The sequence below is a fragment of the Glycine max genome, chromosome 11, assembly GCF_000004515.6.
Source record: "Glycine max cultivar Williams 82 chromosome 11, Glycine_max_v4.0, whole genome shotgun sequence".
NCBI lineage: Eukaryota > Viridiplantae > Streptophyta > Magnoliopsida > Fabales > Fabaceae > Glycine > Glycine max.
The window spans coordinates 12,861,158-12,881,426 of NC_038247.2; the positions used below are offsets into that span (position 1 = coordinate 12,861,158).

General features: G+C 39.0%; 1 non-coding gene across 1 annotated transcript; it reads left to right on the forward strand.

The window, feature by feature from the left end:
- The first annotated feature begins 2,967 nt into the window (after positions 1-2,967).
- LOC113000931 (small nucleolar RNA R71) lies at positions 2,968-3,074 on the forward strand. Its single transcript, XR_003266227.1, has one exon. It is a non-coding gene; the product is annotated as a small nucleolar RNA R71 (small nucleolar RNA).
- The last annotated feature ends 17,195 nt before the right edge of the window (positions 3,075-20,269 follow it).

Sequence of the window (20,269 nt, forward strand, 5' to 3'; positions counted from 1 at the left end):
TGCAGGGTCTACCTCTATGCCCCTACTAGAAATGATATGCCCTAAAACTATACCTTGTTCTACCATGAAGTGACATTTTTCAAAATTCAACACAAGGTTAGTTTCAATGCATCTACTAAGAACTCTATCCAGACTATCCAAACAAGTATAAAAAGAGGATCCATAAACAGTAAAATTATCCATAAACACCTCTATGTAACTCTCTAAAAAGTCACTGAAAATGCTAAGCATACACCGCTGGAAGGTGCTAGGGGCGTTGCATATGCCAAAGGGCATCCTCCTATAGGCAAAAGTGCCAAAGGGACAGGTGAATGTGGTCTTTTCTCGATCCTCAGGAGCAATATGAATTTGTAAATAACCAGAAAAACCATCAAGAAAACAATAATGAGACTTACCTACCAAGCGCTCAAGCATTTGATCAATGAATGGCAGGAGAAAATGATATTTTCTGGTTACCTGGTTCAGCCTCCTATAATCAATGCAGACTCGCCAGTTGTTCTGCACTTTTGTGGGGATAAGCTCATCCCTTTCATTCTTAATTACTGTGAGGCCTGTCTTCTTAGGAACCACTTGGACTGGACTCACCCACTGGCAGTCAGAAATGGGGTAGATGATTCTAGCTTGTAAGAGCTTGGTCACCTCCTTTTTCACCACATCTAGAATGACAGGGTTGAGTCGCCGCTGTGGCTGCCTCACTGGCTTAGCTCCATCCTCTAAAAGTATCCTATGCATGTAGGTAGATGGACTAATACTAGGAATGTCTGCTAAAGTCCATCCAATGGATTTCTTGTGCTTCTTGAGAACTAGCAGAGATGATCACTGGAAATTTTTCCTTGTCCTCCAAGTAAGCGTATTTAAGGGTTGCTGGTAAGGGCTTCAACTCTGGTGTGGGTGGTGGCTAAACAGTGGGAGGAACCAGGGTAGGAGAAGAAGAAGGTTCCTCAGCCTGTACCTCATAAAGCAAGTCAGAAGTATATGTACTTCCTGCAACATGGTTAATGCATTCTGACTCTAAAAAATCAACATCAAGAGGTACAACACCCAGAAAATCAGAACCAGACTCAAATTCAGATTCATTCTCAGCATAAAAATCAGATACATGATCAAATTCAAACTCAGATTCAGATTCAATGAATAAGGAATGACAAGTATGCAGATCAAATAAAAATGGATGTTTCCTACCATTAAGAATAGAATCAAAATCAAACATATATGATCAATTATCTCAGCACGAAATACAGAATGATCCTCAGATGGATGTATCATGGCATCAAGAATGTTAAAATGAACAACAATATCACCAAATTCCATAGACAATGTGCCAGCATAAACATTTATCTTAGTTCGGGCTGTTTTCATAAATGGCCTTCCTAAAATAATTGGAACTAAACCATGGGAAAATCCCTCTTCCATATTAAGAACATAAAAATCAACAGGAAAAATAAGTTCACCAACCCGAACTAGCACATCCTCTATGAAACCTGCGGGGTAAGCAACACTTCTATTTGCCAAATGAATCACCACATCTGTAGATTGCAAAGGTTCAAGAGATAAAGAATTGAAAATGGACAGAGGCATGACACTAACTGGTGCTCCTAGATCTAGCATGGCATTCTTAAATTTACTGTTACCAATAATGCAAGGTATACAGAAAGTACTTGGGTCCTTACATTTCTCAGGAATGTGAGGAACAGATTTACCTATCAATGCTGACACATTTCTGCCCATTCTAATTCTTTCATTACCTTTGAGCTTCCTTTTGTGGGTGCACAGTTCCTTTATAGACTTGGCATATCTTGGAATCTGCTTGATGGCATCTAGCAGAGGTATGTTCACCTCTACTTTCCTGAAGGTCTCTAAGATCTCCTTTTCCGCTTCTTCCATTTTTTTGTTTGGAATTGCTCTAGGTGGGAATGGAAGAGGGATAGGAGGCTGCGGTAAGTCATAATTACTAGAAGAAGGTCCACCTGCATGAAAATTTTTGTTAGGAAGCTTTCTCTTTTGTGCAACTATCTCATCCTCTTTTTCAGGTGTAGAATGAACCTTGACAGGTTCAGGTGCAGGTGCTGCTACTGCTGCAGGCACTTGAATTTGGTTTCCAGATCTCAAGGTGATGGCACTCATATTTTTCGGATTCTGCACAGTTTGTGAAGGAAATTTGTCAGAATTTTGGGACTGAGCTTGGTTCAACTGATAGCCATCTGCCCCATCTGGTTTGTCAGACTCTGAATGGAGGCTCTTGTCTCTTGCTAAAATTGCATATTCTGGATGGTCATTTGCCTCACTAACTCTTCTAAGGAAGGTTGAGGAGGAGCCTCAGTTGCTTGTTGTCTTTGTTGTGACTACTGCTATTGCTGCTGCTGTATTGGAGGAGGAACATATGGCTTGCTTGGACTAGCAGCATTCTGGAAAGGAGGGACAGGCTGTTGTTGTTGTGGGGGACTTGCCCATCTCAGATTTAGATGATTTCTCCAACCTGGATTGTATCTGTTGCTTGAAAGATCATAATTATTCTACTGTTGTTGGTTTTGCTGCTGAGGGGGTCTATTATAAATGTTTGCAGCATAAGCTTCAGGTTGCTCATTGACTCCAAATTGCTGCAAAGAAGGACAAAGATCTATATGGTGATATGCAGAAGAACATAGACCATAGACTCTAGCAACAGGTGCAGATTTCTGATTCATGGCAAGCTGAGTTACTAGGTTGACCAAGGCATCAAGTTTTCCCTCAAGCTTTTTATTTTCAGTAGATGAAGATGAATTCGTGGCCACCTCATGGACTCCTCTAAGGACAATAACATCATTTCTTGCTCTGAATTGTTGGGAGTTGGAAGCCATCTTCTCAATCAAATTCCTAGCCTCAACAGGGGTCATATCACCAAGAGCTCTACCACTGGCAGCATCAATCATACTCCTCTCCATGTTACTAAGTCCCTCATAGAAATATTGAAGAAAGAGTTGCTCAGAAATCTGGTGGTGAGGACAACTTGCACACAATTTCTTGAATCTTTCCCAGTACTCATACAAGCTCTCTCCACTAAGTTGCCTGATGCCTGAAATGTCTTTTCTGATGGCAGTGGTCCTAGATGCAGGGAAGAATTTCTCCAAGAATACCCTCTTAAGGTCATCCTAGCTGAAAATGGACCTGGGAGCAAGGTAGTATAGCCAATCTTTTGCCACTCCCTCTAGAGAATGAGGAAAAGTCTTTAGAAAGATATGATCTTCTTGGACATCAGGGGGCTTCATGGTGGAACAAACAATATGGAACTCCTTAAGATGCTTATCAGGATCTTCACCTGTAAGACCATGAAACTTGGGCAGCAAATGTATTAGTCCAGTCTTGAGAACATATGAAACATCCTCATCAGGATATTGAATGCACAAGCTTTCATAAGTGAAATCAGGTGCAGCCATCTCCCTAAGAGTCCTCTCATGAGGTCGAGGTTGAGTCATGTTCTCAATATGAAAATTAGTAGTTGAATGCTCAAAATCAGAATATTTAGAATCACTAGTAACAAAATACTCAGAATGCTCAAAATGCTCACAATGCTCAAAATGCACAGAATGATCAGGATGCACACTATGCCTAACTAATCTATGAAATGTTCTATCTATTTCAAGATCAAAGGGTTGTAAATCACCTGGATTGCCCCTAGTCATGCACTATATGAAGCAAATAATGTGTTCTCAAACAAGCACCAGGGGAGGGTTAAAACTACAACTATAGTCAAATGATATCCAAATGAGCTGAAATTTTGTGAGCAACACCCTAAAATCATGCAAAGATAGCACAAAAAATTTCAAACAAAAATTCAAAGTCTAATTATGAAAACTACTTAAGAAAAGTTTAGAAAAATAGGACAATAATACTTGAAAAATAAAAAAAACTTAGTAAACAGCTGATTTTTCGAGTTTGGGAGACCCTAACCGGCTTTGCCAATTAATATAGTATGGGAAATTTTTTTCTACCCCAAATGCATATATAATAATAATCATTCTGATACCCGAAGCAAAAGTTATGGCCATTTTAAGTTTTGCTAAAAAAAAGTTCCCAAAATTTTTGTCTCTCTCAAATTCAACCACACCAAGTGCTCCTGGTATTTTTCACACAAAATATGGATCAAAAGAAACTACCACACAAAAAATCAGCCAAAAATAACAACTCTAACTATCAAAACAAAAATCGCTAATTAAATTTCAAAATCAGTCGCTAATCACTATTCACAGCAGAACACCAATGAATCAGTCGCTAAACAGTCGCTAAAAACAGTCGCTAAACAGGGGACGCGACTGAAATGCAAAACAAAACGCTACACAAAACAAAACAACTAAACACTATTATGAACCTTTGGCCCACTGCTCCTCGGCAACGTCGTCAAATTTGATCAAGGTCGTACCCGAATCGAATAAACCTTAAAAATGCAGTATCTAGGAAGTGATCCTAGGTCGTCTCCCAATGAGCAATGGTCAACCAAACGTTCATAATAGATAGTGATAAAACAATTACGAATTGGGGGGGTTGTTTGTTTTTGTAAATTAAACAGCAAGCAAATTTTAATTAGAAAATAACAGAATTAAAACATGTTGTTCCCTCTTGATTCACAAGCAAGTCTCTTATCCTAGGTTACAATGATTTATCCCTAATCAGTTCAACCACTTAATCCAACCCTAAATTAAATTACTAAGCAAAAATTAACATAAGGCTGTCATTATGTGATTAAGCAACACATACACCAATTAATCATGAACGAAACTGATCATTAAGCATGAACGTAAATTAAGCGCATAGACAATTAATCAAGCACTAAGCATGCATGGATTAATAGCAACAAATACAGAGAAATTGGTGAAGAGGAAAAATTGATCAGTATTCAATAGTAATAAAAAAACCTCAAAGAGAGTTGTGCTTGATCCTCAAGAGAAAACAACGCTGGAGACTTAGCCTTCCATTAATCAACAAAAAACGAAATTGTAGATTGAAGCAGAAACGAAATTGCAGAAAATGAATTTTATTCTACGTGAACAGTGTGCATGAACACTAATAAAAACTGGAATTGCCAAAACCCTAAAATTATTCTCCTCTCTCCAAAAACTCCTTAAACTAAAACCCTGGTGCTGTTATATAGGTCCTCATCCCCAAAGCTTACAAATATATTTTAAGTCCAAGCCCATAAATGAAATAAAATAAAATATGGACAAGATAAGATAAGATTGGATGAAATAAAATCTAGATGAAATAAAATCTGGATAAGATAAGATTTGATAAAATAAAATTGACTGCTCTCTTCAAGTCCAAGCCCAATTGCTTACAATTCTCCTAAAATTAAATTAAAAACACAAAATTAGTCAAGTAGGCCCAAATGATAAAACTGCATAATTAATTTGACAATTAAGGCTAATCAATAATTAAAATGGTGACAAAAAGGGTTTAGAAATAAGAGAAAATAATGACACATCAATGACCTTTGTTGAAACCCGATCATATTAGCGTGATTGGAATTTCAAAATGACGTCTCTTTGATGTGGACCCTAAAACACCAGTGTAGCCTCTTTAAAAATTGAATGGGTATTTGATCCCAAATGTTAAAATTAACCCTGTCTTTGAAATTTATATTGAATTGTCTTTGATTTGGTATATAGAGCTCTGTGTTTGGACCGACAAATGTGAACCTAGGGGATCTCTAAACAACACTATGAGGAACTAATGGGGAGATATAGATAGGTGAGGGGATTTTATGGTTTGTTTATAGGTTTTGATACCATAGTTGGGGTTAGGGAACCCAATTATGGAGTTGTATGTTGTCCCTGTTGCATGTTGGTTTTCTAGAAAAATCGTGTTTTAAACTAATAGGATGTGATATATTTGTTATTGATAAATAAAACTGTGAATGATGTTGTTATTGTATTGATTGGAATTTTTAGGAAAAGTCTTAATTATAGAGGAGACTTTGCCCAACATTTATTAATGTCCTCTTTATTACTTCCTTATTAAATTTTAAATGGGCACAAGAGTTTGTTTTGTATACCATAGTTCTCCTCTTTAATTCAGAATTTTGCCTAAAATATCAATCTCGTTGTATTGTGAATTGTTATTATATGTGACTTATGTGGTATGAAGACCCAGGGAATGTGAATCCCAGTCATGAGTTTATATATGTATATGTGGAATGCAATTGCTTGTGATGTTGATGATATTGAGATGAGATGATGATGATGTTGTTGATGATATTGAAATGAGATGATGTTGATGTTGATGAAGACATTGGGGTGAAATAATTGTTGATGTGGATGATGACATTGAGATGAGATGATATTGATGTTGATGATCACATTGAGATGAGATGATGTTGATGTTGATGTTGATGATGACATTGAGATGAGATGATGTTGATGTTGACAATGTCATTGAGATGAATGCATGCTATTTATGTACATGCAGGGTGCAATGACCTGTTTGAATATCCCTGGAGAGGGAATGGGATTTGGTTTAAAAATTATAAGCGTACCTGAAGAGGGAAGGGTGTTGTTTAGAATTTTAAACTATTCAAGGTCAATGCATTGATGGTGTCCATGTTTCATATTGCATAATTGTGTGGAAATAGTGTTAGTAAGTACTTGTGGTTTTCATGAGGAAAAATGCTGGTACTTAGGGGCATGTCACTCGGTTTGGAACTCCCTTAAGACTCATGTTGATCAACATGGAGGGAGGAGTGACATGTGCACGATAGGATGACCTCGATAGATTGCTGCTAGTTTTCCTAAGTGAGAGTGTAATGTGGACACGCTTAGGCTATTTCCTATGAATGGTACCTCATCACATTTGAGAGTTGAGTCAGGTGCATGCATCATTCTAATATAATTTATTTGAATTGTTGAAAGTTGATGACTAGTTTGTTGTGTGTATGTTGAGCTAATGGATTATTGAGAATAATTGTGATTATTCATTATTGTTTTCTTTCTAATCATCGTCATATGATAATTGTTGATCTTTTACCATAAACTCACCCTTGCATTTTTGTACCATGTGGTTGGTGCCTGTGATAATCTTAAACTTTCATTTGTGGGAGTAAATGAGTAGCAGTAGGTGATTTTGGAGGGATATTCTTTTGTGGGAACTGCCAAGCCGACATGATAATGTTGATGTTTTGGAAGAGAGTTGTGTTTTGTTATCAACTCTTCCTTAGTTGGTTCTTTGATTCTTTTGATTGGGCATGTAAATCCTAGGTTTAGATACATATAAAAAATTGAATTATATATTTTGACATGTGAATGATGTATAGTAGTTTAATACACACACACATACACATGCGTGCACATATTTATGCGTCATTTGGTGAATGTATATCGCGATAAATTTACCACTGTTTTCATAATCAAATTAATAGAATTTTCACTTAAAATTGAAATTACGTGTATTAGAGTAGTGGTAATCATAGTGACGAGGCGGATCGTTACATTGCCCTTGTTGAAAAGCTTCATAGAAAAGACAGAGTTTCCAATAAGTCTTAGGTAGTCCTTTTACTAAATTCTTTTTGGACAATTTTGAAATGTTTCAGATTGCACACCCATGTTTTTTATGCCAAAACTATCTCTCATATTCTTTGGATACCATACACGTTACATTCTACTGGATGAGATCTATTAGATCAATCTTATACAAATTGTTGTGTCGTTTGGTAGTAAAGAAGGACTTTCCATATTCTACCTTGACTAAACATTGGTCTTCGTTGAAATACAAGATATAACCACCGTCATAAAATTGACTTATGCTCAACAAATTATATTTTAGTCCTTCAACATATAAGACATTGTCTTTGGAGGCTAGAGAAGGAATACCAATTTTACCTATACTAGTGATCTTTCCTTTGCCCATGCCTCCAAAGGCAACCGTTCCTCCTTCAATTGGCCTTACATTGAGGAATTGACTCTAATTGTGTTATCTTTATTAGTTTATGAATTTTAGTATAATGTTTTGGTATTTTGGCTACTTTGTAGTAATTTTTCCCATTTTTTGTAGATAAAGGTTTTGAGATGGAAGAAGTATCTTGGAGAGAAAGCTTGAAGTACTAAAGCTCCCAAAAAAATCAGCTTGGACAAACAAAAATTCAAGAAGAATGAATGTTGACATTTGGACAAGCAACAATACATGGTTAAACGAGCCTGCAGAAAAGTGGAAATGTTGCCTTTTATATTTTTAGGCCTGACTTGCAAATATATTTCGATTCCCCTTTTTCTTTTGTATCATTATTGTACCAGTTGAAGTTTTGTACTATTGTATTAAGGGAGAAGAAGTTCTCAAGTGTTCATGTGTTCTTCATCCATTTTCTCACCTTTCCATGCAAAACCCAAGCTACTCACCTCCATGAGCAGTTGATTTCCATTGTTGTAAGGGATAAATATAGCCAATTCTGAACTCTCATGTATCTTTGGATCTGATCAAATATATATGTTGCATATTTGTCTTCTATGTTAGCATTTTGTGTCTTTTTTTAATGCTTGTTGTGGATTGGCCAACCATGACAGGAATTTGGGATGTAATTGATGTTGTGAAGCACTTTTATTATCTTGAACTGAACAAAATGTCCATGAGGCTTAGTGTCTAGGAATGGAACTAAGTTTTCTGGTAATCTTTTGGTCAAAACTCCTAATGTTGGTGTCTTTGTTATGTTGTAGAGGGATCTTGGCTTAGGGAAGGTTACGTGGACTCTTTTTACCTAAGGGATTAGAACTAAGAAACTTTTATTGACTGATTTTAACATAAGAGCATGAATGAAGTATTTATTGCACATTAATGCATAAAGATAGTGAAGACTTAGTGAAATCTACCCTTGTCGTAGCTTCTACCATCTGTGTAACATTTTGTTTATTGTGTTTCTTGTTCTTATAATCACATAAAAGCATCTACTTTCTTGTTTCATAACTTGATATGTTTGTTACCCAACAAAGCCACCTTCAAGTTCATGTTTTTATTGCTTTCTTGTACTATTCCTAAGCTTAAGATAATAGTTTGTTGCCTTGCTTATTTTACACGAGTCTCTTGGGAAATGATTGAAAAAAATGATGGAACTCAATAAACTCAATACAACAAGTACCTTTAAAAAAAACAGTTACAAAAAAAACTTTTGTATGGATCGTGTCAGAAACCATATATGAATCGAACGTAAATCAATACTTAATCAATCCTTCCTTAAACATGATCCTTCATTAACTTCCTTTCTTTCACAATCATAAAACTTGAATCTTTATGAAAAACTTGATTAATACTCGAATGACTTGATTAATACTTGAATGAGAGAAAAATATCAGAACAAGAGAAGAAAGACACAATCTTTTTATATTGGTTCACTCTCTATTTCTAGAGAAGCTAATCCAGGTATCTAATCCACAACCTGAATTAGATTTCCACTATGCATTAAGAATCCTTACAAGAAATCACAACCAATCAACAATTCCCACCTCGAAAAAAAAAGACTAAGGCATCCAATACTAGGGTCCTTTGTGAATATAAGCGTAAGAGAAACCCAAACTAGAAAACCCTATTCTAGCATGTTGTAAGCAATTCACGAATAAAAAAAAACCGTGTAAAAACCATACAAGAAAAACCAAGTAGGAGAGATACAACCTAGCCAATCTTTCCACAAAAGCCTTTCTGGATTGAGAAGGTGATCTTTTTATACTCAAAAGACACAACTCACTTTCAAGAAACAATCTTCATAACCAAACGATTAAGAAGTTGTGAGTTACTATATAGCTATTTTCTTCTCTTCTCTTATTCACTAATGACAACACAAAATCTTGCTTATTCCAAGGCTAAGATGTTATTTTCGAGATGTATTAAGTATTCTCTATTGATCTCTTGATTGTTTAGATGTGAACACGAGCTGTAATTGATTAAATCTATAAGGTAATCGATTATTTTGAAAAAGTAATCGATTAGATTATCTAAGTAATCTACTAAAGTGTTCATCCAACATCTGAAAAACAACTTAAGACCAATGTAATCGATTAGATGACCTAAGTAATCGATTAAAGTGTTCTTGTTCACCTCTGAACAACTAAACAAGAGACAAGTAATCGATTAATCTACTTGGTAATCGATTAAAGTAGAGACTCCTGAATAAATCAATCATTGTATCAAACAACATTGTAATCGATTATGAGATAGATGTAATCGATTAAACCGATATGAGACATAACTCTTTAAGCTTCAGATTTGAGAGAAAGTCTTTTGCATTATGACAACTCTGTAATCGATTAAAACAAAGAGTTTTTGCCTCTAAAGAAATTTTTCTAACTTAGAAACTTTTCTTCACACACACTATGATGACGCACAATGCAAAACAAAAATCAATTGTACTAAGATGCAACAACCAAGATAACAACCAATACAAATGTCACTCAAAGGAGTTGGGCATGTAAAAGCCAAAACTTCTTCTAGCTTTTCCTTGAGCTTCAAGCTTTAGCCTTAGGTTGTTCACTATGTTGCTCATGTTGCTCTCTCTATCTCTAATAATGATATATGGACTTATCCATTGTATTACTTGTTTGACTGGTGCACTTTCTAGAAATATCCTCAACAAGTTTATTGGTATTATTGTCAGGGACTCATGTCCCAAAATAAGGCAACATAGCATTCATATTATCATATACTTGTTGTTTTATGTTGTGTTGTATTTTGAATTTTTGTATCTTTTGTTTTCTTGTGCTAACCTGTTGTTTAGTGTTTTGTTTCTTTATTTATGCATAGTAGGAGGTCGCCTGAGCCACTATTCTTTTGAAAGGATTGCAAAGTTGAACAAGATCTAGACAAGGAGGAGTGCAACCACTAACAGATCTACTAGCCAAGAAGCACTTCCTTCTTTTTCTCCTAATCTTCCATTACCACCTATTTGGGAAGAAGAAGAACTAAACATGGCTGAAGAAGAACCTAACCAACCACCAAGGAGAACATTGCATGACTACTTGGCCAACACTTGACCAAGGTACTTTGACTCACTTGCAAGACTAGATGTACTAGTAGTTAACGTTGAAATTGGAGCTTCTCTCATTCATTTGATCCAACAGAACAAGTTGCATGGTCTTGATCATGAAGACTATATGCACACTTGACTGCCTTTGTTTGCATCTACAACACTGTGAAGATCGACTAGGTGGATGATAAGTTTATTTGTGTGGGCCTTTTTCCTTTCTCACTAGAAGGAAAGGTTGGACATTGGTATGAAGCCATCCCACCAAACCTATCTTGGGATGAGCTATGTGACAAATTTCTAAACAAGTTATTTCCTAATTCAAAAATCAATCAGAGTGTCGCAACATGCCTGCGAGGCGAGGCTCACGGGTGCGCTTTCCAAAGGAGGAAAGATGTGCGGAGTTGCCACCAACGTTTATTTGTGGAAAACGTCGGAAAAAACCGAAGGAAACCGGTTAAAACGAAAATTCTAAGTTCGGGAGTTGTATTTACGTTTAAGGAAGGTATAGCACCTCTCACGTTTGTCTCAAAGGACAACAACCTATTTCTCAGAATTGTGAAATTGTGTTATCTTAACTTTTATTTCTTTTTTATTTTTGAGGTCGACAAAAGCGGGGCTCTTGCTCCTACGTACCCTCCATCGAAGAGGAAATCAGACCTACGTAGTTCTTTCTTAAGAGTGAATCAAGCGATTCTTTTTACTTGAAAGGTGATCATTTTAAGGCGTTGGACCTTAAAAATAATCCATTTACTTGGTAAGGACAACTGAGATAATAAACTTTCAAAACCCTTTTTAGTGACTTTTTTGTGGACGAGCTTGACTAGGCCAGTTGATTTTAGCCTTAGTTTCACTTTAGTTATTAGTCAATTCAATTAAGAAGGAGAAATACCAAAGAGAAAACGTCCGATTGATTTTTTCACTTCATTTTACTAAAAGGTATTTTTTGATTATTATATTATTATTTTACCTCTTTTTTTATTTCCAACATGGTTACGGCACGACCGAACGGTCGGAATTCATTTTAACAGAAATTAACGGATATTACAAATCAAATGATCGGTGGAAATTTATTTTATTTTTTGATTAGGTGAGAAATGACTTAAATAGATGACTGAAGCACGTCAAAAGGGTGTACGGAAAGTAAATGAAAACGAGAATAAAAGTACATGAAACAAATGGGGACCACCACGGGTACATAGAATGAATTCAAAAACTCGGTTTTGGGGTACTTACCAGTTGAAGACCGAAGAAAACGAAGAACGAACGATGAATGTCGAAGAACGGTTGAAAATCTTTGCGTAATTACCCACAGAAACATTACGGAAGCGCCTCGGCTTGGATTTTCTTCACAGAAACAATTTTCCTCAGCAATTTTAAGAGAATACGAAGTGCCAAGAAGGCTGAACCCCTTCCTTCTTCATCCCTCCCCCTATTTATAGCAAAATAGGGGAGGAGCTTCCCACCCAGCTCGCCCAGGCGAGCCAGGTTGCTTCCTCTAGAAGCAACCACCTTCTGGTGGAAGAAACTGGAAGGCACAAGTGAGCCTGATTGCTATTTACACCCCTTTTTTTTACTAAATGCACCCCCCTTTGTTTTTTTGTGATTCTTTTTCCGTAACGTTACGAAACTTTACGAATTTCGTAACGATACTTATTTTATTTCCGTAAGGCCACAGAACCTTATGGATCATATATTTACTCTTTTTTAGCTTTCAAAGAAGTTACGGAAACTCACGGATTGCGTAACAATTCTTCCTTTTGGTTTCCGCCACATTACGGAATTTCACGGATCGCGTAACCATGCTTTCTTTTGATTTCCGGCGCGTCTCGGGACTTCACATATTGTGCAACAAAGGGGGCTAAGTACTTCGAAGCGGTCAATCAAAGGTTGCATGCCATCAAGCAATAGTCCCCGGACGAAATTAGGGTATGACAGTTGCCCCTCTTTACTTACCTTTTATCGGAGATAAGAGGAAAGTAAAGATAAAAACACTGATTTCGTCCGTCTTTACCCTTTCCGTGATTAGCCTATGACGACTCTCGTCTCTACTTCTTCTTTTTTTTGCACAACACAAAACAAAATACAAACAACAACAAAAACAACAATAACATAATATACGTATATACACATGTTTGGCGAAGGAACCAATCGGGAAAATAACAAAAACCACATTTCCCAGTCACCGGAGGCTCCGCACTTGATGGTGGAGGACACATGAACAGCGCTAGGCAATCAACTCATGGGTCTCCGAACAAAAGGGGAGAATGAAGAATTGCACTAGGCAATCACTTCGCGTGGCTCCAGACTCATTGGTGGAGGATGCATGAACGACAATCAATTCATGGGGCTCCGAATAAAAGTGGAGAATGGAGAATTGCACTAGGCAATCACTACGCGTGGCTCCAGACTCATTGGTGGAGGATGCATGAACGACAATTAATTCATGGGGCTCCGAATAAAAGTGGAGAATGGAGAATTGCACTAGGCAATCACTACGCGTGGCTCCAGACTCATGGGTGGAGGATGCATGAACGACAATCAATTCATGGGGCTCCGAATAAAAGTGGAGAATGGAGAATTGCTCTAGGCAATCACTACGCGTGGCTCCAGACTCATTGGTGGAGGATGCATGAACGACAATCAATTCATGGGGCTCCGAATAAAAGTGGAGAATGGAGAATTGCACTAGGCAATCACTACGCGTGGCTCCAGACTCATTGGTGGAGGATACATGAACGACAATCAATTCATAGGGCTCCGAATAAAAGTGGAGAATGGAGAATTGCACTAGGAAATCACTACGCGTGGCTCCAGACTCATTGGTGGAGGATGCATGAACGACAATCAATTCATGGGGCTCCGAATAAAAGTGGAGAATGGAGAATTGCACTAGGCAATCACTACACGTGGCTCCAGACTCATTGGTGGAGGATGCATGAACGACAATCAATTCATGGGGCTCCGAATAAAAGTAGAGAATGGAGAATTGCACTAGGCAATCACTACGCGTGGCTCCAGACTCATGGGTGGAGGATGCATAAACGACAATCAATTCATGGGGCTCCGAATAAAAGTGTTGGCAGGACCGAATGGTCCATCGGGTTTTTTCCACCTAAGAAGGCAAACATGCTTTCTGCAAAGAAAAATAAATCATTCGCGAGAGCACCATATCTTAGAGAAACAATATACTCATGCCAAGGGTAATCTTCCTTGTAACCAAAATTGAAGGGCAGGATGTCAACATTTAGCTTTTAAATGAACATTCAGGGGAAACATCGGGTTAAGCTGAAACTGGGAATAAATCACTCATAGTGTATAAAAAGCTCACACAGGCAAGTGCTTTACCCTAATCCCAAACCATAACTGCACCATGACTTTATTTTGCACACGATTTCCTATCGAATCAAAGATCAACACGTATGATCACGGATCAATAGGATTTTCTCGAGGGTAGTGTTTTTGGAGAGGAAGCTGGGTGTTTCGGTCTTTTCCTCTTTGTTTATGTGGGGCGGGATATCGCCAGTCGAGAATGACTTTGAGTGGGAATCCGAAAGGAAGAACCACCAAAAAATGGGTTTTCCTTTGCCGGCAGTCACTTACCTTGCCGAAAATTTATCTGGTTTAAAGATTTTTTGTTCTCTTTCTTTCATTGATCGGGAATTACTCTGTTTTCCTTCGATCTTTTCCTTTTTACTTTCTTCCGATCTTTGATCGGGAATCCTTCTTTTCCTTTCTTTTCATTCTTTTCTTTTCTTCCTTTTCATTTTTTCCTTTTTCATTCCTTTCTTTGGGAAATCGGGTTTTAGTATTCTATTTGCTCTCCCTTGAGGAGATTCCGCTGTCCTTTGCTTTGGGGGAAAGGATGAGGATTCTTTTTTGTAGGCCAAGGTTCAAAATAGTCTAAGGTTGTGTCTCAATGGGGTCTTTTATCGTGGGAGCCCGATCTTGATATCTGGGGCAAAACAAATTCGCGTGTCAAGGTGTCGGTCTGGGGCCGAACTTCCATATTATTCCACAAGGCACGTGCAACAATAATGATTTGGAAACAACGTGCAAAATTAGTCATGGCCACAGCCAGGTGGGCACTCAAGCATCCCGTTCATGGCATTGTGATACTACGGTTGGGAATTTACACAAACAGACCCAACGTTTCCCAATTATGTTCTTTCATCAGTTCAACGAATTCATCCATTCTTATCTTGGTTATTCAGGAAAATAAACTCTTAGCGTCAGTCCCTTGTTTCCAAAAGATACGTTTGCTCTCTACGAATGATTTATTCTTCCTAACCATAACATGTCGACCTTCGAGGTCTTTCTTTCTTTTTTCTTTTTGTTTCATTTTTATATTCACAAAATTATACACCCATTGCTATTTGTGAGAAAACTTTTCTTTGTACACTTTCATTCCTATACATGACGAACCCTTTTTTGTATACACATCAGAACCCTTTTTCTTTATGTCACACAGTCTATATACAAACCCTATTCATGTTCGAAGATTTTTTCGTTTTTCCCGACATACACTTGTGGTTCATACAAAAGTTTCTTTATATACACTCGTTGCTCACACACACAAGAATTCCTTTCCACGCATCATTTACACACAAAAATTCTTTTATACACATTTTCTTTTTAAAAACACTTTTTCTTTTTCTTTATATACGTAGACATTTTATTCACAATGCTTCTTTCTTTTTATCATGATTTTGGTTCATTTTATTTTTATTTTGGACGACGTTCCTAAATGAAAAATTCTACGCGATTTCGGAATTTCAACAAACACTATTGACAACAACGAAGTAAATACTAACGTAACAGTTCAAACGACATGTATGCACAAAACAAAAGTCAATTAAAATGAAACAACGCTAGTCCCTCAGTTAAACAAAAATAAAATGATACGTAACATATAAAAGAGGAAACATAAAAGAAAATATGGATCTAGGGATCTCCCCATCATGTGGCTCCGCTCCCTCCCAAGAAATCAAGCAAATCGGTCATCTCCTCGTCCTCGTGGGCCTCATCTGCCTCGTCGGGAGCCTCTGCGGATGCCTCCCCTGCCTGGGCCTCAAGCCAATCTCCTGGCCATGCGACCTCTGCCCTGAACTGATCCGGAGTAGGGCATGGAAAAGAAGCAAAACCCTGGCTCTGCAGGCTGAGGCTAAGCTGATATAGAGAGTCATGGGTCTGCACGTGCACCCGGTGGTTGGCCGTCTGCTAGAAAACCAAATGCCATAAATACTGCTCTGTGTCAAATGACCCAGTTGGGTCAGCATGAGGAGGTGGTGGCGGTGCATCTGGGGCCTGAGGGTCACCACCCTGTGCCTGTCTAGTTGTGCAGTATTTCTCTATGAAAGCGCGAGTGATCGGCGATCGGATCACCTTACTGGGCGCAACAGGAACCCCGAAAGACTGGCAGAGACCCGTGATCAATGCCAGAAAACCCAAGGCCCTGTTAGACTTATCTGGGTCTAAAGGGTGCCTGGTAGGTGGCATACCTGCAAATAGACAAATGGCATCAGTGATCAACTGAGCCACATGAATGCTCATCCATGTCAGAGTGGCATACACTAGCTGATACTTCGGCAGGGGGAGGTTGGAATTATGATCGCTGGGCTGGATGTTGCTGAGCAGCAACGTCATCCATATCTGGGTCAGGGTAGTCATGTTGGTGCGCATGATCCGCACCCGTCTCCCAGCAGCAGTCCGGGCAAAATCCTGCCCCGGTATACACAGCAACTAGGCGATGGCCTCCTCATCAAACCCATCGGCCTGGTTCCTCCTCTGGCCATACTCGCACTCTTGGCCCTCCTCCAGCACTAAAAGGTATCCCAGGAACTGACTGAGGGCATCAGCATCGAAAGGGATCCACTGACCCCTCACCCAAGATCACATATCCCGCATGCCCTCCTGTGTAGGCCAAGCATTGGCATAAAATTCCAGGACTATGTCTGGGTTGAACTTGGCCATGGGGGTAACCAGCGATGCCCACCGCCGACGAACTATCTCTTCCTGGAAGTCGGTATACTCATCGTCCCTGAGCTAGACACGTCTCTCCCGATGGAATGACCATCCTTTGATGGCCTCGAAACGCTGCTGATGTTCAGCGCTCCAGAAGCGATGGCTGTCATACTCAGGAGCGGCACTGGTCCCTTCAGCCGCTTTGTCCTTCCTGGATCTCTTTGCAGGAAGCTTTCTCGGAGCCATTTCCTGTGAGGACAAACATTTTGGGAAGTTAGTCTTACAAGATAATGCTTATCTTAACACAAAAATGACATGCTAATCCTTCCAATTTAGAACGAACTCATGCACACGTTTAATGTAACACATTCATGCACATGCATATGTGTAAAATATCCTATTATTTATGTCAACGTACAAGGATATCCAACACATTCTAGTTACCACACAATATATACATCTTTGAAAAGAGCACACATTGTTGTGCTCAAGGCATTGTGTCAAAATTTACACTTAACCACATCCTAAATATTTTGCTATCATAAACTAACTACACATATTTGAAGTATTTATCATACAAAATTTGTTGTTTCACTCACATTTATTTATATGCACATTGGAAAGCTACTTACATCATGCACATACTTGCATTTGAAAAGGAAATTCCAAGCCATCATATATTCATTTAGGAAGCGTCCTAGGCCCTTTTTGACATGGGTACATTTTCTAAAAGGCTCATAATGCTACCTATCCTCAAATACGAATATGTTGAAAGACATTTTTCTGCTACTCGTTCCCACTTTGCAAGGAATTTTATGCCATATATTCACATATATACACACCATTGAAAGGTGTTTTCCATGCTACCTATATTTACACACATATTTACATACCATTGAAAGGTATTTTCCATGCTACCTAGGTGCAAAGTACCCCTCATGGGGCAGCCCAAATTCGGGTAAAAACTCTCACAAGCATATCCTAACTTTCATGCCTTTCTACTTTTAAAACCAAAATTCAGATTTTTAGACATAAGCCATGTTTCCTTGCATTGAAACTAAAAGCTTGGGTTCTTAAGCTTAGAACTGCATGTGGGCATCTATTTCGAATCCTCTATGTTGTCCCTATGTACATAAAACAGTCCCACAACCCCAATCTTACAAAACTACATTCATATGTCATTGGGGCATTTCACCGAGCACTTGGTGGGCGCGTGTTTAGGCATAAATTGCAAGAGAATGGGGGCAATGTGGCATGCCTCATTGTTTCAGAATACCACATAGGCCTAAGGCCATCCCCTACAACCCCTTAACTCTAACAAATCAAGCATATAAAACCCCAAAACTGCCCCGCAAATATGAGCACATTCTTACAACTTAGAGCTCCAAAAGATGAACAAAATACACCAATGGAAAGCAAAAAACTCAAGGATTGAATACTTACTTGTTGGAGTGACTAGGAATATGAAAAATGAAAGCAAAATGCGACCAAAAGTGGCTTGGGAGACCAAAAAACGCAAGCTTCGTGAGGTCTCTCTTTTGAATGAGGGGGGGGGGGGAGTTTTTGGGTGCAGAAAACGTCCCCCTCCCTTATTTTTTATAATCTGGTGCAGGGGTTGCTCGCCCAGGCGAGCTAACCTGCAAATTTTTTTTTTAAGGGGAAACATAACCACAGTCCCCCCCCCCCTTTTTACAGGTTAGCGTTTGCCTACTCGAACCTACTTAAGTTAGAAATAGGCATCGATTACTTATTCAACATAACAATAGTAAAAATACTATGAATTCAAAGGATACTGGGCTGCCTTGCAGCGACGTGCTCTGCTTGTCCAGCGCCGGGAAGGGACGAAGATCGGTCGGTCGTGACCCTATCTTCCATTTGCACCCGTCCCTAAGTACCTGCAAGTAGGAAACAAACAATGTGCGGCCAATCGTGACCGGGTCATTGTCTTACCTTGGTTGATTTCTGCCGTCAACTTTGTCTCGACTTCTGACCGCGGCCTAAGACGATTCTGCCCCTGTTACCACAAGATATGCATGTGTACGTACATGTATGAATGTTTTTAATGCAATGATTTTCCTTAGTGAAGGCTGGTTAGGTTCAGTTTTAATTTAAGCGTTTGGGGCACTCCATGAACCGAGCAAAGAGGGCTCAGGTTATTATAAACTAACACAAGGTTTAAAACCAAAGGGAGGACTGAAGACTCACCCATCTTCTCTTCTTTTAAAGAAACGAGACAATTACAGTGAAAGGGAATCCCTGGAGGAAACCAAGAAGAACAAAAAACTCAGAAGTAAAAGAACATGCAATGGTCCTCTCAATTGCCCTAGACTTCAAGCGTAATATCGCTTAATGACATTGGAGTTCACGGGCGAGGGTAGCTCCTCGCCATCCATGTTGGTGAGTATCAGAGCACCCCCAGAAAAAGCTCTTTTCACAATGAAAGGTCCTTCATAATTCGGGGCCCACTTGCCTCGATTATCCTTAACAGCGTGGGACATCTTCTTCAGCACAAGGTCCCCCTCGTTGAACTTGCGCGGGCGTACCTTCTTGTCGAACGCGTTCTTTATCCTTCGTTGATATAGACACCCATGGCTCATCGCCGTCAAACGCTTACCTTCAATAAGGTTGAGTTGGTCGTAGCATGCTTGAGCCCATTCTGACTCTTTTAGGCCTGATTCCGCTATTATCCTCTGAGAAGGAACCTCTACCTCAAATGGGAGTACTGCTTCCATCCCGTAAACCAAGGAATACGGCGTTTCCCCAGTAGAAGTTCGTACCGAAGTTCTATATCCATGCAGGGTGAAAGGCAACATCTCATGCCAATCTTTGTATGACACCGTCATCTTCTGAACAAGCTTCTTAATATTCTTATTCGCGGCCTCTACAGCCCCATTCATCTTTGGCCGATAAGGGGTGGAATTATGATGCTGGATCTTGAAATCCTCGCACATTTCTTACATCATTTTGTTGTTCAGATTGGTGCCATTGTCAATAATGATCTTCCTAGGGAGTCCGTATCGACAAATCAGCTCCCTCTTTATGAATCTGACCACCACACTTCTCGTGACATTAGTATAAGAAGCCGCTTTGACCCATTTGGTGAAGTAATCTATCGCCATAAGAATGAAGCGGTGACCATTCGACGCTTTGGGTTCGATGGCCCCAATGACATCTATTCCCCACATGGAAAAGGGCCAAGGGGCGGACATAACATTCAGAGGATGTGGCGGAACATTGACATTGTCCATGTATGCCTGACATTTATGACACTTCCTTACATGGGCGCAACAATCGCTCTCCATAGTGAGCCAGTAATAACCGGCCCTGAGGATCTTCCTG